Raw genomic sequence first — 23909 nt, forward strand, 5'->3', positions numbered from 1 at the left:
GCACCGTGACTTCCCTTCCAGATGGTCCCTCCGCCTCCCGCACCCTGCTCTGTGCCCAGGGGCTGCACGCACGGGTCCCACACTGGCGGGCTCCCCGTGGGCTTTGGGCCACGGGGACGCAGAAGGGAGACTGGAGGGAGGATGGGGGCTGAGGTCAGGTGCTTAGGGCCCTGGCCCCCTCCCTGGGGGGCAGCCAGGACCTGGTGGCCTCTGGCTCCTGTCAAGAGGCTCTCTCCACGCAACGGCTCTGTTTGGGGGTCTCTGTCCTTGTCCTCTTGCCTCTTTGGCCCCAAGGGTAGAAACACCCCAGTGTTTTCACTCCCAGGGGCCACACTGTCCTGGTGTTTCCCTACTCCAGACCACGCCCTTGAGAATCACCCTGGCATTAACCTACCCTCGGTGGCCCACTCTGAGTGCCCCATCTGCATCCGGCAAGCAGTACCGCCTGGAGGTTTGGCCCACAGGGAGCCCCGCCTGCCCACCACTCCTCTCCCCAGAGAAACAGGCTGCTCTAAGAACAGCCCTGGCAGCTCAGAGCACGTGCAGGAAGAGCTGGCGCAGGCCAGCTGGATCCCCCTGTGCCCCGGCTCCCCTCCCTCCTCCTGCACTTTCTGGAATTCTCCCAACCCTGCTGCTCCCGACGCTGCCTGGGACTCATCCATCCGGAGGTCTCCTTGTCCTCCTCCTGCCGTTGAGACAGCCTAGGGCAGGGACAGAGCTGGGGGCGGGGAGGCTCCCTGTGGGCACCACTCAAGTTCCAGGCTCACCACATTCCAGTTCCCACTAGGGGGCGTGCTGACAAGCCCCACCTCCAGGCTCCCTGGGGACACCCACCAGCCACCTCCCAACACTGCCTCCCACTGGATCGCAGGGGAATCACAGGGCAAGGTCCCTTTAGCCCTTGGCTGCTCTGGGCAGTGCCTGGAGCTTGAACCCCACCTACTCCTGAGCCCGGCTCTGTGACCGTTTCACCTGCTCTCTCCCACTTGTCAACTCTGACTTCTGCTGGACTTAAATATCCAGATATCAGAGAGAATCCTCATTGTTTTTCCTGCAGACTAAGGCCCCTAGAACATCTCTAACCAGGTCTGGTGGCCACTGGTAGTGTCTCCTTCGTCCCATCTCTGGATTGATTAGGCAGCTGCCGCCGTCTCCCCATTCGTCCATGCAATCCGCCCATCTGGCAGTATCAGTATCTGACTCTTTATGTGCCGGACACCTGGCAAGGCACCCAGAGGATCTCCGGGGCAGGTACCCTTCAAGGCTATGTAGCTTCTTAGGGACCAGCCAGGATGGGAACGAGACAGTTGCAGGTCGTGTGGGGAAGGTTGTGTCATCTTACAGAGAGGGAGCTGGGGTCACACGACTACCGAGGGCTGGGGTGGATTCCCAGGCCCGCTCTTCAGTGCCAGCCTGCCTGGCTTCTCACCTGGGCACGCGAGGACCCCATAACACCTCGCTGGGCACACTGGCCACGCCTCTCCTCACCGCTAGATGGTGAAGCCAGCCTGGGCCGCTCCAGGATCATGCGCGTGGCAGTTCGTACATATAACTCTCTGCTCGTGAGGGACCAGCATTTCCAAGGAGGGAATGCCAAGGGCCCCAGGGATGCGGGAGTGGCGTGTTGGTGATAACCGAAGGGAGAAGGGAGACAACCTCTGTGGAGGAGGTGGCCACGGAGACGGGCTTTGAACACAGGGGGCCTCTGGCACTGATGGAGGAGAACGGAGAGGGTGGGGTAAACCAGGCAGCTCCCTAAAAGTTCACGGTGGAGGCAGCAGTGATGGGGGCACTTGGCACAGTTATGGAAAACAGGGTGCCCTTAGGAGTGACTTTGGTGGGCAGGGGCCTGGTCATGGAAGTCTTAAGAAATATGGACTTTGGGATGAAGGCAATGGAGAGCCAATGATGCTTTGTGAGCAGCACACAGTAGTGACACAATTAGCATATGGAGTCTGGACTGGAGCGGGTGCACACAGCGCCCCCTAGAGTCTGGAGAGAAGCCCTGCCTCCGTCTTGGAGCCTTGGGAAGCCTGTTTGGAAGGGCTGTTTCCCCACTCCTGCACTAATTTGACCATCTGCCCATTTCCCCCACACCCAAGAAGTGCGGCAGGCTGGGAGAACCCTCTCCAGGGCTTGCAGATCCTCCTCTCCTCACCCTAGTACCTCTTGCCTGCTCCTTTGCTGGGGAGCTGGAGGAGAAAGTAGAGGTTCCCGGAAGCACAAGGAGTGCTTCAGAGCAGGTGCTTTGGAGAGGCGCCCCCGAGAAACATGATTAACCAGGATTAGGGTCATATGAGAAGGAGCTGGATAAATTTTCATATTGTGAGCTGCACAAAAGGAATTTAAATCCACAAATCTTCTTATGTGTGTAGACTGAAGGGTGCTCAATTCGGAGTCCAAAGACATCCGCACAACATCCAAAGCGTGTAACGTGGTCAGGAATTTAAGGAGTTGCCCTGTACAGGCAGCACATTCAGGAGGACATTGGTCCCCAGAAGAAAGAGGAATTTCCCTGATTTGGATGGCACAGAAGTCACGACAAAGGAAAGATGATTCGGAACTCTGAAACCCCACCCCAGGCCCCGCCTCGGGGGTTGGCCCCCGACTCCAAAGAGCTTTGCAGAAGTGAATGGCTGGAGTCCTGACTGGTCTTAAAGAGATAACTTCCTCCCAGGCCCCCTAACTTCATGGGGAGATTTGTACTCTATTGATTAACAAGGGGCTTCCAGAAGGCTCCTGAAGGGGTTGGGGGTCGATCTCTGGTGCTTCCCAGAACGGGGATTCGGACTGGCCGATAAACCCAGCAGCCAAAGTGGTGAGGAGCCCGGCAACCCCCACCCCCCGTGTTCTGGGATGGGCGGGGACCCCAGACAAGCACGTGTCTGGCACAAACCATCCCCGGAAAATAAGGGTGAGGGGGGGGCATCATGGTATCCAGTGGGGCCACTGGGATAAAACTGCCCGGGCCCAGCTTCCCTCCCCATCCCCCAGCCAAGCCCCACTCGGGAGGAAAGGAAGGGCAGCTCAGCCCGTGCAACCCCACAGCACTCGGGGCCCAAGCCACCTGCATGGGGCCCCCTCCCGAGCCCGGAACTTGGGAAAGGAGGGAGACCAAAGGAGGGAGACCTTGCCCCCCTTGACGAGGGGTGATGCAGCAGTCCGGTGGGAGGGCCGAGATGAAGGGTGCCTGCAGCAGATGTGCGAGGATGGTGCCATGGGGGCCAGGGAGCTTCCAGGGCAGCTGAGACCAGGAAGCCCGGGAAAGCCCAGGGCAGGAAGTGTGAGGGAACACGGGCCGGCGGGGGCAGCAGGATCCCAGCGAGCAGGGCGAGAGCAGAGGCCAGGGGTGACCTGGCACACAGCGGGAGGATGTGGCAGACGTCCCCAGAGCCCAGCGTAGCTAAGGCGGGCAGGAGGTCTCGGAGCCACAGAAGGGAGGGAGACCCCCGGGGGTTGCTATCTCTGTTTGCACCTACAGCTGGAGAGTCTTGGAGAAATCTGCGCTAATGTGTGTCGGGGACCTGTGCCTAACATCCACAACTGGGCGCCTCTCCCAGAGCATAAGGGGGTGATGCTGCCTCTGTCATAGCCAACGCTGAGGGCACTTGTGCAAGGGCCCACGGCCAGGGATGGACCTGAGATTCAACCCGGAGTCAAAGCTGCACTGCAGCCGCTGTGCCTACTGGGAGGCCCCGACCTGCAGGTATTTGTATCTTATTCCCAGTTGGGAGATGCTAGGGACTGGGCAATACCCAGATGACCCTCTCCCGCTGCTGGAGCTTCGGCCCCTCGGTCTCCCGTCTCACATCTGTAACTGACGAATATTATCTAGGAAATGCTCGTAAGTGCTCATCACCAAAGCATTTATTTGACCAAAGGGGCTCAGGCAGGTTAAAGGACCTGCTCACGGTCACCCATCGGGGCAAGCAGTGGATGGAGACAGACAACTCAGGCCAGCATCCGTTTGCTGTGGGGGAAGTGGGAAGGGGATAGGGGCTGCAGTTCCAAAGCCTGATTAGCCGTGTGACCTTGGACGAGCCATCTGACCACAGTGAGCCATACCCAGCCCTTGTGTGCAAAACTGAAACAGTACAGACCACGCCTTAGGAGGCCTAAAGGAACAGAAAGAGACAAGGACAAGCTTTGGCCTCCATACAGGCCAGTAGCCTATCTGATCCCTCCTCCGTATTAATCCGATTAAGAGCAGACGTATCCTGTGCCCCGACTTTGGGCTGAGTTCCGCTCTTAGAGCTGGTCTAAGAGCTTTATTCCTGCGAACTTGTTGAATCTATTAATACACCCATTTTACAGATGAAAAAATGGAGGCTCGGGGAGGTTAAGCCATTTGGCCCAGGGCTGTACATTTTGTAGAGTGACACTAAAAGGTGATCCAGGCCATCTGGACCCAAGTGCCTGGGCTCTTGCACCAAAGCGCCCGGCAGCCCGACCTGCTTTCACAGCTGGAGTCCTGGCTGGAGCCCGTCACCTCCCCTGCGGGCACATCCATGCCAACTAAACCCCACTCAGGACTATTCCCATAGCCACCCCTCCCCGCAAAGTGCTCACAGCCACTACTTATCCTCCATGCAATGGAAGAGGCAAGTCAAGCAGGAGAGAGGGAAAGTGCGAGCTACACGGACCCCCAGATGGCGAATGCCCCCGTTGTGGTCAGGTGTGCCCTGGCGACGGAGATGTTGTGCCCCAGCTCCCGAGGGCTGCGGGCGGGAGCCTTCAGGGTTTGTCCCCTGCTCCCCACCAAAGGGCCTCCCACTTGGGGAACACAGCACTTTCAAAACCTCTCGTTCCGCCTAATTTGCTTTAAAACACACAGGCGTCCTTTCATCTTCTCCTAAAATGCCGTGGAGAGAGGCGGGCTTTGAAGAGGCTGGCTGCTGTCCTGGGGTCTCAGAGGCTGGCCAGGGTGGCAAGTCCAGGCATGTCTCAGGGTCCGGCGGAGCACACCTGACACCAGTCAGGGCCTCCACCTGAGAGTCCCAGCGCTTCTATTTTGCCAGCTACGTGACCTCGCCCAGCCACGGGGCGGTATTTCGGGTTGACACAGGGACCGCTGGAGTTTGTGGGAGGGATATGGGGGTAACTACAGCTCTCTCCAGATGTGCAGCACGGGGTGGGAGTGAGGGACGGTGAAATCAAATTCATATTTTATGGCAACTAAAGAAAAATTTAAACACAAAAGTTTTCGGACCTCCTCCTTCCCTTTAGTGTGTGTTGTGTATCTGTATCCAGACCTCCTTAGAAGATAACATTCCTCCTTAATCTCATAAAGGGTCACAATTCCTTAGGAGATAACCTTTCCGCTCAATCTGGTAAGGGGTCACGATGACCCATGACCCATTACTTGCTTTGGACGTGTAGATCTGGATTGTGTAAACTGCCCATAACACTTCATTTGATGTCCAACCCTTTGTCTCAAAAACTTGTGTAACTGTGCTCTGACCTTTAACGGGAGGAACAGTCCTCAGAGTTTTCTGAAAGACTGTCTCCTGGGTTATACTCCTCAGGTTAGCTCAAATAAGATTTTCCATTCTTTCTTGGATGGACTATTGATTAGTTTTTTTCATCCCTAGGAACAAGATCTGAAGAGGGGCTGCCCCGGCTGTTTTCTCTGGCTCTATTCTTTTGCCCTCTGGGAACCTGACCCTTTTCACCTTCACATCCTTCCCTCTCCCAGTGAATGACCAACATCTTTATCAAGGAAGATACTGGCAGGTGAATTCTACATGGGTGTCTGCGTGTGTGCTCTGAACTAGAGCTGCACATCAAACAGTTTCAATCTCAGTTAAAAAAGGGAATAATCTAAAACCTAGAAGGCTGAATTATTAGAATGAGTTTGCATCCTTATATTAATGCAAATAATAAGTACATGGTCTTCAGATTCAACTTATATTCACGAGGTCTCCACAATATGCCCAGAGGCTAATTTCCTTCCTATTTTATGGTAGATAAGCAGGCTTAGAGAATAAGTGCCTTCTGATAAGCCATAACCTGGAATTGGTCCCAAGAACCTTCACTCCTTTTGTTTCCTGAGCTCAGCCTCTGAAAGCACTGACTGAGCTAAAATCATCACTAACATTTAGAAGAATTCACCCTGAGCTCAGGCTCCAGGCATGAAAGGAGTGGCGTCTCTCCCACCTCACACCAGTCTCTCTTCTCTGACCCAGGACTCTCCTGTCTTCTGTCAGCATCCCTGAAATACTAACAAGCTAGTTTATTAGCTTGTTAGTGGAATAAAATCAAACCCCAGACCTCACACCCATGCTTTTCTACTTTCCATATCTTATTTTGTTATCTACCAAATGTCCCTGTTGATGGAGTGGCTTTCTGTCTCCTGTCCCCTCCCAGCTGGTGAATTTCATGTCTCCAGCATCACCTTCCCCCGAATTTCCCTGGTTCCCTCTCTTCCCCTTTTCCCCAGAATTCATATGAGACTGGGATGTATTGGATGGAACGGACCAGAAGAAAATTTGATTTGATTAAAGCAAAGAGAGACATTAGCCTTAGTTAGTAAACACAGAACGTGTTTCGCCAATGAATTTGGGGCAGACATTGTGGAAAACAGAAAACATAGAGAAGTGAAAGCTTCTGAACATTTATATTTTTGTGACCTTGAGAGCGAGCTCACTCATGGAGTCTCTAGAGTTTGACCAAATGTAGAAAACGGTCAGGTTGAGCCTGAACTGCCCTTGAGAGTACAGACTGTGTCTTATTTAGTTCTGTGTCTCTGGTGCTGTGCCCTTGGCCCTGGTCCCTCTTGGGGGCCTGTTAATGGGCAGATGGACAGGTTGATAGCCCAATGATGCTGATGGGCTTGCTGGTCGACCACCAGGCTCCCTGCTCCTTGGGGAGGAAACAGGGAGGGCTGAGCCTCATGGTACATGAGCTTCTTGACCCTTTCTCATGGGAAACTTCCAAGGAACTCATGGTAACCAGGCGGAACTGCTTTCTGATTATTGTTTTTCCAGTTGAATGAGATTAAGTTCACGGAACACTTAGTAAGTCCTTTCGGGCCCTGAGGAAAGATACATATTCCTTTGCTCCCGGAAATGAGTTTCTGGCTCTGCAGACCCAGGTCTCAGATCAGGGGGAGGTGAGGACTATTTGAAGCCCTTACATGAATGCCTGAAGCAGGATGGCCAAGGTCGTGCCCCCTTCATTGGGCCCCTCCCTGCTGAGAGCCCCATGTCTACAGAATCAAAGGGAAGCTGCTGAAACTCTCTGTCCCTGGGCCTGACTACTGCCCGCTTGGAGGCAAAGGCTTGTGACATTTCAGGATCGCAGAGGGTCATAGGGAGCATCACACATTTCTGCTTTTTCTTTTTCCAGGTGCAGAAACTAAGGCTCCGGGGTGGGCGGGGAGAGGATGTGACTTGTCCAGGGTTGTAAACGAGAACATGGTAGCAGCAAGATTCGAAGCTGGGGTCCCTCACTCCCACAGCATGTCCCTTCTGGCACACCTGGCCCATGAGCTGCTCCAGCAAGAACTACACAAGCATCAGTACCAACACAGATACAGAGCAAACGGAGCCCCAGATGGGATGGGCCTGCCCGAGATCACAGCCTGCTAACGGCCATGCCGCTGTCCCCACCCCAGGCTCTGTGGGCTGGAGCCCCCTCTTCTGCGCTCAGCTTGAGGTCACCAGTGCAGCTCCAACCTACTTTCTTGCTCTGTTTCTGTGACTTTGGAATACAGATTCCTGCCCTGCTTGGAAGCGTGGGCCTGAAATAGTACGTTACAGTGCACGGAAAACCCACAATCTTGGTTTAAACACACATTTGAGAATAAATGCAGAGCAAGAATGTGAAACTATTTCAAATGTCACCCAAGAGTGAACTGTGCAAAGAGGATGAAGAAATGAGACAAGCGGTTTCCTGTTAGAGATATACCTTCTCTCTGCCCCCGTTCAGTTCTGTTTGATTTTTCTTGCTACACAACTGCTACTCCCTGCCACACCCCTAGACACTTGGAGGTGACAGACGGAGGGAACAATGGAGATGATCAGGAACTGTGTTGCTGGAAGGTGGGGAGGCAAGCACATAGAGAATCAGAATCCAAGGGTGCAAGGGTACAATAAGTACATGTACAATAAGTACATGTACAATAAGTACATGCCCCAGGGCCTTTGCACGTGCCCCTCCCTCTACCTAGAACATGTTCTTAAGGTGGAACCCACAGGACTTGCTCCTTCACTGCATTCATTCTTCTGCCCAGCTGCCCTCCTAGGAGAGGCCTTCCCTGATCACCCCAAGACAGTCTCCCTGTCCCTATCCCTTTGCTCAGCTGCATCTTCCTTCATAGCCTTAATCAGAAAAATGACACTCCATTGTATACTGAATTCCTTCTTTGTCTGTCTCCTCCCCACCAGGAGGGCAGGAACTTCACCTGTGTCCCTCACTGCTGTGTTCCCCCCTGCTGAGAACAGCGTTAGGGTCTCAACAAATATGTGTGTGTACTGACGGCCGAGTGAAACGTGCTCCAGCCCAGCGAGCAGAGGTTCATTCCGGTGTGGGCACAGTGAAAATGAGGGAACGTGGTCATTTCCGGGCCTCAGTGTCCTCATATGGTGAATGGGATGATAGTCCAATGACCACCTCAACCAGCCTGGCCCATGAACAGCCAGCCACAGTACCCTGCTCAGAGCTGGTGCCCTCCGAACTCTGCACCTTGCGTCTTGAGGTTTCCTCTCCCAGCTGAGCTCTCTGCTTGTCCCCGTCCGAGCAGATCAGCCATCCTCAGGGAGAGGAAGTCAGGGCCCAGCCTACAGATTTCCTTTGGCTTTTGCAAAAACAGCGAAACCAAAAATACTACAAAACCACACTGTGTATCTGCACAGGGCTCAGAGCTGTAGCCAGCAGGTGTGAGTCCTGCCTGCCGGGCTCTTCTGCGGCAGGAACAGAACGCAGAGCACATAGCTCGTGAGCAAGCCCCTGGCCCCGCTGTGGGGTCCACGGGTCTGGTCCCCGAGATCCTGGAGCCTCCGTCTGACCTCCCTGGAACAGTAGGATGGCCTCTGTCGGCCACGGGAGGCTCATTCCTAAACCCACCTGTGCACCTGGCTCTGGGTTTGTCCTGACCAGGGTATGCATGGAGGACAGGGTGGTTTTTATCAAATGCCACCCCCTTCTCAACCCTCTGTCCCCATGGCTCTTCCCTGTCAACCAGGAATCTGCATGAGCATCATCAAAGGCTCACCGATGCCCCAGCTGGGAAACCACAGCCGAGGGTCAGCCTTGGCTGCACTTGGTCCATAACCCACTGTACAGATGGGCAAACTGAGGCCCTGTGAAGAGGAGGGCCTTGGCGAAGTCCACACAGTGTGATGTGGCAGAACCAGACCTAGAACCAGCTTTCCAGACTCCTGGACAAGGACAATGGCTGTTAGATTGTGGTTTTCATATTTTCTTTAAACTGAATCTCACCCAGGCAGCAAGTAGCTACTGAAACTCAGCTTTTCCGGTTGGCGCAAGGGTGGGGACCCCTGGCCCAGCTGCTGGGCCTCCTCACCACCGCTAAGGGGGTTTTAGAACCAAAGCCCTTAATAGACCACACCCACTGTCCGCTCTAGTAGCCTGTGAATGACACACCCACTTCCACCCCGACTCCAGGGTTTTCTTTGAGGACTTTGGAGACCAAATCAGGTAGATTATTTGTGGTCATGTTACTAAATGGGGCTTGTTCATTCTCAAAGGTTTTTCAAAAATGAGTTCTAGGAAATCTTCTGAAAATGAAGAGAGTAGGTTTCAAGGATGAGAAAGAGGAGATGGAAGAAAGGGGATGTGGGAAGCAGCAGGACCAGGAGAAAGTGGACATGGTCAGAGCCACAATGAGGATGCAGGAGAGAGGCTGCTGGAGAGCGTCAGCACCCAGTGGGCGCCCATCTGATGTGGGGTGGAGGTGCTGGGGGCCTCCAGGCTGGACCCACCTCCATGCCTGCCCTGCCTTCCTTTCCACCACGAAGTCAAGGGTCCTGCTTTTGGAATCACAAAGAAAGACCCATTCATCTCCAAAATCGTCTATGGATACAGTCTGTGCATAGAGTGTCTGCTCTTTATAAGGGGGTTATAACGCATTTCTTATTTGCACGCGTTGGCTACTTGCCGATGCATCTGAATGTGGCAAAAAGGGGAAACACTTAGTTAACCAAGACTTTTCTAGAATTAGACACACATCCCTAACCCTGAACATCGCACGACCGCGTGAGATTAGAAAGGACTGCCTTCTAAACACCCTGTAGGTACGGAGAGCCTACTGTGTTCTGGATGCTGTAGAAGGCATCAGAAGAAATATGATAATAACCAAGTCACAGGCCTCCCACGCTTGGGTGGAGGAGGACGGTCATTTCAGCATGGTTTAAGGCACAGAAAACAAGGCGATTAAGAGTACAGATTCTGGTGTGAAAGAGAGCTGGGTTCAAATCCCAGCTCTGCAACTTACCGGCTGTGTGACCTCTGGGGAGTTCCTTAACCTCTCTGAGCCTCAGTTTCTGCATCTGAAAAATAGAAGAAAATACTCAGTCTTAAGGAGAGGGAGTGAAGATCTAACGAGAGTGCCTGCCTTCTACTCAGCTCAGACACAGAGTAAATACTGACTGCTGATGAGAAGAGGCATGCCGCGGTGTGGGGAGGAAACAGCGGTCACCTACAGAGCCCTGCGAGGAGTCAGGGGACCTGAATGTGGAGGCTTTCTGTTCCAAACTGTAAATGAAAGCTCCGTGCTGCCTGATCACCGTGACCGCTTCCTGCTCTAGACAGAAGACAGAGGAGGGCGTATTCTGATCCTGAGCCTGCTGGGTGCCCCACACTGAGCTAAGATTCTTCACATGTGCTTTAACCTCCCAGCCTCCGATAGGACAGAGGAGGAAACTGAGGCTCCTCAGGTGGAGCCCAGTGGGGTCAGAGTGGGGTTGGAGACCTGTCGGGTCGAAGCCCTTCTCTACCCAGAGGACAGAGGGCAGACGTGAGCAGGTGGCAACTGCAGCTGAATGCGTGGCAAGGCCCAGACCACATGTGGGGTGGGAGGGGGTCTAACTCTGGAATATTCTAACTGGCAGCAAACAGCTGCGCGTTTTGCATTTGTGAAGGGAGAGAGAACTTGAATCTGAGAATTAGAAAGTGTCATTGCTATTTTAGCGCTTTTTCCTAAATGTGGAGTAGGGGAAGCGCCCTCCCTAAACAACAAGGACGACATGCTATGGTATTATTATTATTACTCAGCCTGCGGGCTTGCAGCTGCTTCAGGCGCATGCTGGCTTAGCTCTTGTCCCCTGTGGGGTGTGCAAAATGATCTTGCTCCTGGGGGTGGCAATGAAAACAACTTTCTGAATGGTCAAGACCTCCGGGTTCTCTTTCTCTCCCCATCATCTGAGCACACCCGCGACCGTGGACCTGAGCTGGCTGACCTCTGCCCGTCAATAATGGATGACCTGTGGACATCAGTATCACATAGCACCCGCCCCGGCCAGCAGGAGGGAGTCGCTGCCCAGGATGGGCCCAACCTGCCTCTGACTCTCCGTGGAAACAACGGGAAAGGAGGATTTTTTTTGTTTTTTTATTGAAGTATATCTGATTTACAGGGTTACGTTAGTTTCAGGTGTACAGCACAGTGATTCAGTTATATATACATATTCTTTTTTAGATTCTTTTCCCTTATAGGTTATTACAAAATACTGAGTATAGTCCCCTGTGCTATATAGTAGGTCCTTGTTGGATATCTATTTTATATATATTAGTGTATATATGTTAATCCCAAACTCCTAATTTATCCCTCCCCCCCTTCCCTTTTGGTAACCATAAGTTTGCTTTCTAGGTCTGTGGGTCTATTTCTGTTTTGCAAATAAGTTCATTTGTATCTTATTTTTTTAGATTCCACATATAAGCGATATCATATGATATTTGTCTTTCTCTTTCTGACTTACTTCACTTAGTATGATGATAATCTAATCTCTAAGTCCATCCATGTTGCTGCAAATGGCATTATTTTATTCTTTTTCATGGCTGAGTAATATTCCACTCTGTGTGTGGTGTGTGTGTGTGTGTGTGTGTGTGTGTGTGTGTGTGTGTGTGTGTATAAAAATAACATATAAAAATAACATCTTCTTTATCCATCCATCTGTCGATGGACATTTGGGTTGCTTCCGTGTCTTGGCTATTGTCAATAGTGCTGATATGAACTTTGGGGTGCATGTATCTTTTCAAATTACAATCTTCTCTGGATATACATCCAGAAAGGAGGAATTTTTAAAAATCATCAAATAGTTTAATTAAAAGTAATTACTTTCCAGAACAAGCAGCACGTATTTATTGTACCCCTTCTCCCACCACGTGCAGGGAGCTATGGGAGACACAGTCCATAATTAATGTCAGGTGAGCCTCAAGGCCATACATGCAGTGGCAAGGGGCACAGGCTTTGAAGCCAGACTGCCAGCTCTGTCACTGCTGGCTGTGCCTCCTTCAGTGAGTCACTTGCCCTCAGTTTCCTCATCTGTAAACTAGGAACATTGAGACGGCCTACCTCCTAGGGCTGTTGAGAAGATTAAGAAGGTCAATGTGTATAAAGTGACAAGGAGAAAGTGCTCTCTAAGGACCAAACTATCATCATCATCATTACCATGATGTCATCATCACCATATCATCATCATAATTATATCATCATCATCACCGTCATCATCATCATCCCACCATCATCACCATCATCACCAACATCACTATCATCATCATCCCATCATCATTATCATCACCATCATCATCATCATCCCATCACCATCATCACCATCATCACCATCATCATCATCACCACCATCATCACCATCATCACCATCATCATCATCACCACCATCATCATCATCATCACCATCATCACCATCATCATCACCATCACCATCATCACCATGTCACCATCATCATCATCATAATTATATCCTCATCATCACCATCATCACCATCACCATCATCACCATCACCATCATCACCATCATCATCATCATCACCATCATCATCATCATCACCATCACCATCATCATCATCATCATCATCATCACCATCATCATCATCACCATCATCATCACCATCATCACCATCATCACCATCACCATCATCATCATCATCACCATCATCATCATCATCATCATCACCATCATCATCACCATCATCACCATCACCATCACCATCATCATCACCATCATCACCATCATCACCATCACCATCACCATCATCATCATCATCACCATCATCATCATCATCATCACCATCATCACCATCATCATCATCACCGTCACCATCATCATCATCATCGTCTGCTCTTAGCCAGATGCTGCACATCACATGAGAAGTGTCCCTGATCCCATTTCAAGGATGAGGAAACTGAGCCGGAGATAGGTAGCACACACTGAATTATTCATCATGCCAGTAATTAATTAGCAATGAGCTGGGAGGAGGCCCAGAACTTTCACACGGTACTCTCTTCTCCATGACACTGCTGGCCTCAGCACATCAAGGCAGAGGGCTTGAAAAGGCCAGCTGTCCCCATGTCCTTCAACCTTTCCATCCCCAGGCAATAGCGCCATCTGCTAAACAAATATCCTCAGACACAGCCCTTCCTAAGCAAGGCCAGCAGTGGGAAAGCTAACATGAATGAGGAAAGAGAAACGAACACAGGGTTTTTGAGCGTTGCCATGGAACCCCAAGAGGTCATTCCAAGCTTGTGGTTCTGTGTCAGAAACTTCCCCGGACCCAAAGCAGCGAGAATAAGTTCTCCTGATGCCCATCCATGCCCAGCCCTGTCACATTATGGTGCTTTGTTGGTGGGGGCCAGTATCTGTGGGAGGGAGTTTAGACAATTATGGCCACCTTGGAGTTCATAACAACATCGCGGTAAAAAACGATCTCTCTGAGTCTACTCTGGCTCTGAACAGTGCCTAACTACCTTGGTATAGGCACAAAGGTCAGGAGATATCTGCTGCGATTTTGCTGACAAACCCTCTCTGTCTAATGTGATGGATCCTGGTTGGCCTGAGACCGTCACTTGTCCACACAGCAGGCTCACAGAACAGCCAGGAGCACAGCCCAGGGCCTCCTAACCCTGGGTGGCTCCTGTCAACTGCCTCAGGCTTCACGGTAGGATCCCCAAAATATATCTTCTGAGCACCTAGTGTGTGCCAGGAATTGGGACAGAGGCCAAGGATATAAAGATAAATGGAATGAGAGATCATCTACACAGGGGAACACCCAAAACGTGGGACAAACTACCACCAAGCACTCCCGGCAACCTTGCACCTATTCAGTGCTCCCAAGCCAGATGCCCTAAGTGCCTGGCCCATCACATTCACAACAGCCCTAGAGAATAAGGCACTGAGTGGTATCTCCCCACCAAATACATATGCTAAAGCCCTAACCTCCAATGTGACTGAATTTGGAGACGGGGCCTTTAGAGAGGGAATTAAGGTTAAGTGAGGTCATAAAGGTGGGACCCTAAGCCGATAGGACTGGTGTCCTTATAAGACATGCACACACAGAAGGCAGGCTGTGTGAGAACACCATGAGAAGGTGGCCAGGAAGAGAGGCCTCGCCAGAAACCAACCCTGGCAGCACCTTGATCTTGGACTTGGAGCCTCCAAAACTGTGAAAAAAAAAAAAAAAAAAACATTTCTGTCATCTAAGCCACCTGGTTTGTGATACTCTGTTACAGCAGCCCTTGGAGGCTAACACAGGGCTATAACTGTCATTCCCATTTTGCAGATGAGGAGGCTGAGGCACAAGGGGGTGACGGACCATACTGAAGGCCACACGACTACTAAGAGGCAGAGCCAGGAGTCAGACCCACGCCTCTGGCTGCAGAGCCCAACGGTTTACGGCCAATTGTATTCTGCAACATTGTTCCCCTCTCTTTGCCCCCAACCCCTCACCGTGGGGGACTCTAACGCCCTGCTCCTCCGACGCTGGCTTTGGCCACGTCCCTTGCTTTGGCCAACAGAGTGTGAGCAGACGTGCTCTGTGTGCCACCTCTAAGCAGGAGGTTTCAAACTTGATTGTGTGGCTTGCTCAGTTCTGGCAGGAGCACGGCATGTCCTAGATGGCAACTACCTTCAGCCTGGGCCTCTGACCGAGAAAACTCAAGGAACGTGGCTGAGCCGCAGTCACCCTGCCGTTCCTGGGGTTGTTGCAGGGACTCAGTGAGAGATGATAGAAAGTTCTCAGCACAGTGTCGGACATAGTAGGTGCTCGGTACGGCTGGCAAGCGGGACGGTGGTGTGATGTGTTAAGTCGGAGGGTGGACGGGACTGGATTCGAATCAAGTGGGCCTCTTTCAGCACATCCTTACAGCAAGGGCTCCCTCCATGTCGACAGGGTGCAAGTCTGCATTCTGCAGGAGGGGGCGGGGCCGGTCGCACTCAAGAAGGCAGCAGGAAGTAGGCTGCGCGGGGAACTGGGAGGCACTTGGTTCTCGCCAAGGCAAAGCTGGGCTCTTCCCAGCCCAGAGTCGAGAAAGCCTGGACAGGAAGGAAGGCTGGGAAGGCACTTTGAGGGTCTGGCTCCTCTCCTCCCCCTCCAGTCCCACTTCACAGATGAGAAACTGAACCCGGGAAGGGGGAGTGTCTGCCCCAGGGTCACACAGCCACTTAGCATCGGAACTTGGAATAGAACCTTGGTCTCCTGAGACAAGCATCATCCCTCCGCCTCCTGCTCTTTTACGAGGAAGTGTGGCTCATTCCTTCTGCTGCCTTGGAAGGTAAATGTCAAGTTTCTCTATCTCCGTGGGTGGATTTACCAAAACTCAACATAACTCAACAAGCTTTTCTTTGAGTCACTTCAAAATATCTCCCTTGTCTTTCAGGGAGAGTCGATCTCATTCACATGCTCCATGGATCCTGGAATGGGAAGCGGGGAATTCAACGCAGGGCATAAAGGAGGAGTTGGTGGGCCCTGGGTTTGGTTTGGGGTCTTTGTTTGTTGGTCTGCTTTCCCCCAAGCCTTGCGATTGGCACTGGGGGGAGAGCGGGTGCGGGAAGGTACAGAATCCGCTCTTCAGAGCTGCTGGTCCAGAGTACGTGAGACAGGATGCTGTATGTTAGAGAAGAGACAGGAAAGGTGAGCACAGGCTGTGCTAGACAGGGAGGGCTTCAGGGAAGAGGTGAGCCTGGCACTGGATCTAGAAGGACGGGGAGAATAAGACAAGGTAGAGGAGAAAAAGAATTCCAGAGTCTTGTGGTGTAAAGTTTTGAAAGAGAGCAAGGAGGACAAACATCCCACTTTTATGTTTTTGTTCTTGTTCATAGGGTCGGGGGCAGAGCTGATAATGAGTAATAGGTAGAATCCACGATGTGAATATTCAGGGAGCATCACTGGAGTGTGCCTCAGTTTATCCATCTGCAAAATGGGGAAACTGCAGCCAACTGTATAGGCTTCTGGAGGGTAGTGAAGGATGAAACCCACGTGGGACGCCCCAGAGCGTGGGACATCCCAGAGTGTGGGACATCCCAGAGCGTGGGACATCCCAGAGCGTGGGACATCCCAGAGGAGGCCCTGCAAGTAGTCTAGAGTTACACTGCCCAGCACAGCAGTCACTGTTGAAAGGCAATTCTTCATGGGTCTTCTGCACGTCTATGTGTCTTTGCAGCCGAAGCCCTGACAGCTTCTGTTCTGGACTGTCTTTTCAAGGATGCAGAGGGGATAGGAGATAGAGGTAGTGTGTCCCTCTGGAGCACAGCCCAGGTCTGCTTACCATCCAGTATTATAATAAAGATTATTTTTTATTAGTAATAAAGTTGAGTAGGTTTGCTTGCAGACCATTATAAAAGATCATGGATCTTCATCTACAAAGCAAAGCCATGGGACTTGGGAAGCAAGTAAATGATACAAACTAAAGCTCAGGCTGCCTGCTGTGTGTGCTATGAGTAATACAGTCCTTTGTATCTGATCCAGGAAGCTCACGTCTTCTGCCAGCATCTGCCAACAGGCTGATTTGTTAGCTCACAAGTAGGATAACATCTCAAGATTTTCAGTTCTTCACAGCCACTGGCCCCATGTGGCTCTTCTTAATTAAAATGAAATAAAATGTAAAATACAGTTCTTCAGTTGCAACAATCATATTTCAAGCACTTAATAGCCTCGTACGGTTAGTAGTGACTGGGCAGGACAGACGGGGGCCGTTCCCATCGTTGGGAAAGCTCTATGAAGAGCGCTGATCTGATACATAAGGGCACAGGGTATGGGTTCAATCCTTGCTTCTACAATTTCTGGCCCTGAGACTTTCAGCAAGTTATTTCAGCTGAGTTCCCTTTCCTTGTCTGTAAGGCAAGAAAAACAAGGCTGACCTAAGGGTTCTTATGAGGATTCCGCAAGATAACACATACAAAGTGTGCAGTCCAGCCTGCTGAGGGGGGTTCCTAAACAGGAACTAATATTTTAGATATTGGGCAAATGCCAGTTCCCCTTCACACTACAGTGGCGGGTGGTGGCAGGCAACACAGAGTGGTGCGAACGAACAGGAAGCAAGGTGACAGACACAGACAGGCCTAGGAAGTCAAGCCCAAAGGTTTAGCCTAGGGCAAGTGGGAGCCTCAGAAGATTGTAGGCGGAGGGAGGCCTCTTCTCTGCCCACCCAAGCTCATGGAGGCAGCGAGGGAGGGGAAAGATCACAGGCTTCGGTCTAGAAGACACGGTTGGGATTCTGACACTGTCCCTCTCGAGCTGTGGGGCCCTGGGCAAGTATTTTATCTCAAGAGCCGTGGCTTTCACCTTGCAGACGCTGGCATTGTAAGCCCCACCTCGTGGGGTTGGTGGAAGAGGTAAATGAGATAATACACTTAACGTTTCTAGAACAGTTCCTGGCACATAGTAGGCACACTAAGAAAGGAAACTCCATTACTTTCTTCTCTGGGCTGGCCTAGAGGACAGGCAGGAAACCTGAGTGGCCTGGAGGGGCAGGGGTTGGTAACCAGGAGCTGCCGGCCTTTCCTCAGGTAGCAGATTACTTCCAGCGACCCTCAGAGACACCTCCCCTGGAAAGGCAGGTCGCAAGTCTGAATTCCCTCAGCTGGGGTCGGGTTACGTGGAACGGGCCACCAGTCCCTGCAGAGTGGCTGCTCTTGGCGCCCAGTCCAGAGAGCCTTTTCTGAGCCGCTAACCCCCTCAGCTGTTGTGTCCCTTGGCCGGTAGCAGCCCCCCCCTTCCTCCAGAGGACTGCCCTGGCCAGACAGGAGCCGCCTCGCCCAGGAGGTGACCAGCTCTGGCCCCTGCCACCCTGGGCTGCCCCCAGACGATGACTGAGGGAATCGGGGCTGCACGAAGCTGGTCCCCTTTGCCTCCACATGGAACCAGCCCTGTGTGGGTACCCTGTCTGCTCCGGGGTCCCGTGGGGTCAGGCTGAAGGGTGGCTCCAGCTGAGACACCGCCTTACCCAGCCTCTCTCCTCTCCCTGCCCTGTCCAGCCTCCCTCACCGCCTTCTGGAATCCACAGGCACCAAACCCCTGTCTCGGGCGCTCTGCTCTCTGCTGGGAGGGAACTGGGCCCCTGCGCGAGGCTGGTCTGGGCAGGGGCCGTCAGGAAGAGAAAGCCTCAATGTGAAGCGCTCGCTCTCAAGTTCAGAGAGTTTTTCCAGAGTAGGGAGGCTCCCCGACCACCGTCTGGTCCAAACTCTTGGCTTTAGACCAAGCAGCAGAAGCCGTCGGTCACTTAGCAAAGACTGACTGGGGCCCAGAATGTGCTGGGCTCTGTTCTGGATGCTGGTGACACCACGGTGAACAAGGAAACAGCCTTCTCTGGAAGCTTAGGCATCAAATCAAACAGAGCAGATCACGGGAAACACTTTCAGCAGCAAAGTCGAGGGGGTGGCGTGACACTGGATGACAAGGAAGGTGCCACTGGGGTAAACTCCAAGCTGAGCAGGGGCGAGGGGACCAGAGTTCAGGCGGAGGGGAGAGTCCACGCAAGATCGAAAGGCAGAAACGAGCTATGCATATTCAGCCCAAAGGCCAGCGCGGTGCAAGCACACTGGCTAAGGGATAATTTTACAGGATGGGGTCAGAGAGGGAAGCAGGGCCTAATCATGTGGCCCCGGGAGGGCAGTGGCTTGTCACCCAGCAAATTAGCAAAGGCAAGAGACTCTTCACGACCCCCTTCCTAGTCACCCCCTCTGGGTGAGCTCTGTCCTTGGAAGCCAGCGGCACACCAGTCCCACTGGGGTTCCCAGGCCAAGCCTGTCTTTCACGTCGAATATTTCAAAACCAGAGATTAAGGCTCGTGAGTAAACCAATTAGTGGCCTTTGGAACATCACCTCCACTTTCCAAAGTGTTTCTCTGCGCTTTCATGTGAAGGCGCCCAGCAGACACAAGACTGATAAATATTTCATCGTGCTTCATTTCATCTCACATCAAAGGAAGGGGCAGCGGAAGGCGTGGGGAGGACGGGCTGGAGAGGTGAGTCAGGGCAGAGCACGGGCTTTTGGAGGGGGGGCAGCTGCAGGTCCTGCTGCCCGCTCGCCGGGCAACCTGCAGCCAGTGCTGAAAGCATCTGGGGCCTCAGTGTCCTTCTCTGGAAAATGGGAGTGCTAGGAACCGTGGGAGAGTGGACTGAAGGCGGCTCACATGCTGGGCACACGCTGAGGACAGGTAGCCGGTCTTCAACACTGACAGAGGCACGTGACCGGACTCAGGTCCTCCTCTGCCCAGGGAGCCCACCCCAGCTGGGGGCAGCACGGGGACACGGGGGAAAGTCCGTCATGGGGAAAGGACAGGGTATGGAGTAGAGATCTGAGGACGGCTGTCTCCAGTGCATCCTTCCTGAGTCCTCACGCTGTGTTAATGCACGCAAATAACCGCTGACCTTTTCAAACAGGATTTTAAGCGACAAACGGAAGTGCTTGTGGCCACAGCAGATAGAGGGCAAAGAAAGGAAAACCTTGTCATTTCCCTCTTTAAACCTCCAGCCTTATTATCCAACGCCTGAATTAAATCCTTTTGATATACTTGTACATTTTGGCAGTAAATACTCATCTCGGGGGTTTTAAAAGATCAACAAACACATTTTGAAAATTCTCATCAAGCCGAAGCTTGCTAAGGAGGGAAAAGCAAGGTTATCTGGGCTTGGAACGTTCATTAACAGTGTATGGGGAAGTAGATACGCATGAAATCTGCAGTCCCTGCGCAAGATTAACATACGGAATTGTTCTGGAGCGTCTAATAACACAGACGGGTGACTGTCTTTAATAAGCACCTACTATCTGCCTGGCACTTTACATACAATAGAACATTCACTAACTACTTGGATGTGCACTGTTTCAAACACTTTACGTGGATAAAACCATTCAATCTTCCAAACAGCCTAGTACTAGGTACCTTATTGTCACCCCATATTTAGGCACAGAGAGGTGAAGTCATCCAAGGTCACACAGCTGCAGATGGTACAGTCAGTACCAGAATCCAGATTGCCGGACTCCGGGGTTGACGCCAACAGTGACAAACTATCCTAAGGTATTTCCCCTCCTCTTAGCTACAGACCTTGCTTGACAGTGACAGATCATCATTTCCATTCTTAAGGTAAGTCCATCAAGTTGCAGAAGGAGAAGGGCTTTTCCCAGGTCACAGGCCAGATATGAGTCAACTCAGGGACAGTCCAGGTCCCAAGCCTCATTTCCGCAGTGTGTCCCAAGGCTAACCAAGTCAGGGGTGGGTGGGAAGTGAGCTGGGAGGAAAGGAAGACAAAGCCACTTGGCCTCTTCAAATTCAGAGAACCAAATGCATCTCCCTATTTGCCCTTTGCCAAACCAGTTTGGGTTTTCAAGTGAATAATTAAGATTCTTAACAGGAAATCTGTATCTTAGGCACAGCACTGGGTATGAGGACATCTTCGAAATAGGACCAGAAGAAAAGGGTGGAGGAGTCTCCTTTCGCTTAGTATAAAAGTCGCACGTGATTCTTTAAGATCAGGCTGACAACCTAGTCCATGGAAGGGTCCAGACTGTGGGGAAGGGACTGGTGGCTTCTGTGGAAGTAGGGGGTCCTCACTTGGGGTCCTATTGCCAAGGACTGGCTGGTGGACTGGACGGGTCTCTCAGGACATGACGGTCCCAGTTACCCCTGAGAACACAGTTTTCAAGGTCAGGGAGAAGCACAGAACGAGGACAGCGCTGTCCCCACTTCAGCCACCCCTGCTCGGAGGTCCCACCAGGCCCCCAGGCTCTGGCTTTGCCTCTGCCTGCATCAGTGCCCCGCCCACCTCTCCTGCTGGGGACCTAAGACTGACCAAGGTGCAGGTCGATGGCAGCACGTCCAGGATGCCTCATCCAGAACCACCTGTTTATACTACTTTTGAGTACTTTTTTCTTCTTTTTTTTGTTTGTTTGTTTGTTTTTGCATTTTATCTTGGAATGGAGAAGGTCCATGCTTAGTGTAAAACTCCGTATTTACATCAAGGAAAAGGCTGAACACACAAGAAATGTAAACTTCTCTAAGGCAAGGGTTGGTAAACTACAGCTGGCAGGCTGGCCGCCTGCTTTTATGAATAAAGTTTTATTGGAACACCATTGTGCACATTCATTTCCGTATTGTCAATGGCTGCTTTTGTGCTCCAAGGGCAGAGAGGTGAGTAGTTGAAACAGAGACTGTATGGCTCTCTAAGCCTAAAATGTTTACTACCTGTCCCTTTATATAAAAAGATGGCTTTTTAATCTTTTGATCCCTGACCTATGGGACCAAATGCCTTGAACTAATTTTTTTTTTTAAAGGGGAAAGGACATAAAAGGCAAACCAGCACAAAAGGAAGGCAGGTGACCCATCAACTGTCAAGAACATTTCAACTTCACTACTAACCGAAGTCATTCAAACAGCAAAGAGGGGCTTCCCTGGTGGCGCAGTGGTTGAGAATCCGCCTGCCGATGCAGGGGACGCGGGTTCGTGCCCCGGTCTGGGAAGATCCCACATGCCGCGGAGCGGCTGGGCCCGTGAGCCGTGGCCGCTGCGCCTGCGCGTCCGGAGCCTGTGCTCCGCAGCGGGAGAGGCCACAACAGTGAGAGGCCCGCGTACCGCAAAAAAAAAAAAAAAAAAAAAAAAAAAACAGCAAAGAGACGTCATTTCTTACGTATCAGAACCTCAAGGATGCCGACCCCTGACTCCTAGTTCCCCCTTTGCATGACCGCTCCTGCCCTGCACAGCACACTCCCAGGAAACCCACGGTTGACTCACTGTGGTTTCGGGCTCACAGACACGCTCAGAGTGGACCAGCGCTGCCTGCACTGGCTCAGCATCACCCTGGCAGCATGATGCCTAGAGAGGATGCGCCCTCCGTGCTGTGGGCGAGGAATGAATGGGCCGGATCGGGAGGAGTAAGAGCCACCTGGTCGCTTTCTCTCTTCCAACTGCCGCCCAGTCTCCTTCTGGTGAGTCCCTCTCCTCCTCCGCGTGCCCTCCATGGGATGGTAAATAACACAACATGAGCACAGGGGTCCCTGGAGACTCCTCAGACTTCTGCATTCTCGGGCAGTGAGATTTGCTCCTGGGGCCCTGACCTCTGAGCACATGAGTGAGGCTGGAAGGAATGGGGGGGGGGGGCAAGGTTCTGAATTCCTGGGGCACTGGGTGGAGACACGGGGTCCAGACATCACATGGGTTTGCCTGCTAAGACCCTGCCTTTCTAGTCCAGGGCTCAGGGCCTTCTCTTCAATCCTGAGGCTCGCCCACAGTTTCATAGAGAGAGGGAGGCCACGCTGCTCATTTCCACACTGGCCCCTCGGCCACTCCAAAGCCCTACTGGCAAAATCCATCTCCCTCTCACTGTCCAACCAACTCTACTCACGCCTCCCAGCCCGGATGACCTACCCTCCCTTCCTTAATGTTTTTTGGGGTGAACCAGCCTCCTCCTCCCCACCGTCCTCTTCATTTTCTGGACCTCTCGTTTCCCCCACCCACAGTCCTGGCCTCACTAGAAGGGCCTGTCTCAGAGGGTGAGCGCCTTGCCACCATCTTGGGGGAGAGCACCTATCATGAAAGGGCAGGCAGCTCACCCCCCCCCCCGCCAGAGACCCACACCCACTCCTGGAGTCCTCGGCCACCTCTCTCTGCTTCACCCTCACATGTTCTCCCCTGCCCTCTCTGTTCGCATCCTGCTAACCCCATATCTGTGCTTGAACTCTCCAAGTTCATCCTGCCTCAGGGCCTTTGCACTTGCTGACTGTACTGACTCCTTCTCCTCTTCCTTTCCCAGCTCAAATGCCACCCTTTGGGGAGAAGGAAGAGAAGGGCAAAAGTAGTCCATGTTTCTCTAGCCTTTTCATTGGCAATTTAGATCCATCCACTTGATTACACTCTCATAATAGCTGTGTGATAGCGGCAGGGCCACAGTGATGAAAACAGGCAGCCCAGTGTCAGAACTGGGACATCGTGAACTGGCCTGCCATTCACTCTCAACTCCAAGCTCAGGTTCATTTCCCTAAGCCATGTGTCTGACCACAAATGAGAGGAGACACCCCCACTCCGCCTGAGACTTCACAGGCAGACTCTAAGGATGCCAGTTCAAGGGCAATCAGACTCCAGGCATTCAGTCGAAGACACCCTTTACAAAGAGGCCAGAGCTGATCTCTGCACCCTCACAGCTGAAAGTGTTAGTTCAGCAAATGCACAAACAGCTCTCCTGCCAGCAGGAGCGCCCTGGCATTCCTGCCCCACTGCGTGCCAACCGTTTCCTGCCGAATGACAAGTCAGAATTTGCCCTGTGCCACACTCTCGGTCAGGCTTTCACCGAAACCATTCTAGGGTTGTTTCTGGCAACACGGTTGCTGGACAATCCCATGGAGGAGGGCCCAGAAGCCCGGCCCTACCCCAGCCTCTGCCATCACCGGCTGTGTGACTTAGAGCTGGTCCCTTTCCTTCCCTGGGCTGCAGTTCCTGCCTTGGAAAA

General features: G+C 52.3%; 1 protein-coding gene across 1 annotated transcript in view; it reads right to left on the bottom strand.

The window, feature by feature from the left end:
* The window catches only part of ST3GAL1 (ST3 beta-galactoside alpha-2,3-sialyltransferase 1), an 81729-nt gene that overhangs the window by 26402 nt on the left and 31418 nt on the right, over nt 1–23909 (bottom strand). Inside the window, exon 2 of the mRNA XM_059043073.2 lies at nt 10457–10511. The gene's annotated coding sequence lies outside the window, so the exon portion shown is untranslated. The remainder of the gene's footprint in view (nt 1–10456; nt 10512–23909) is intronic.

The sequence above is a fragment of the Kogia breviceps genome, chromosome 17 (genome assembly GCF_026419965.1).
Source record: "Kogia breviceps isolate mKogBre1 chromosome 17, mKogBre1 haplotype 1, whole genome shotgun sequence".
Lineage (NCBI taxonomy): Eukaryota > Metazoa > Chordata > Mammalia > Artiodactyla > Physeteridae > Kogia > Kogia breviceps.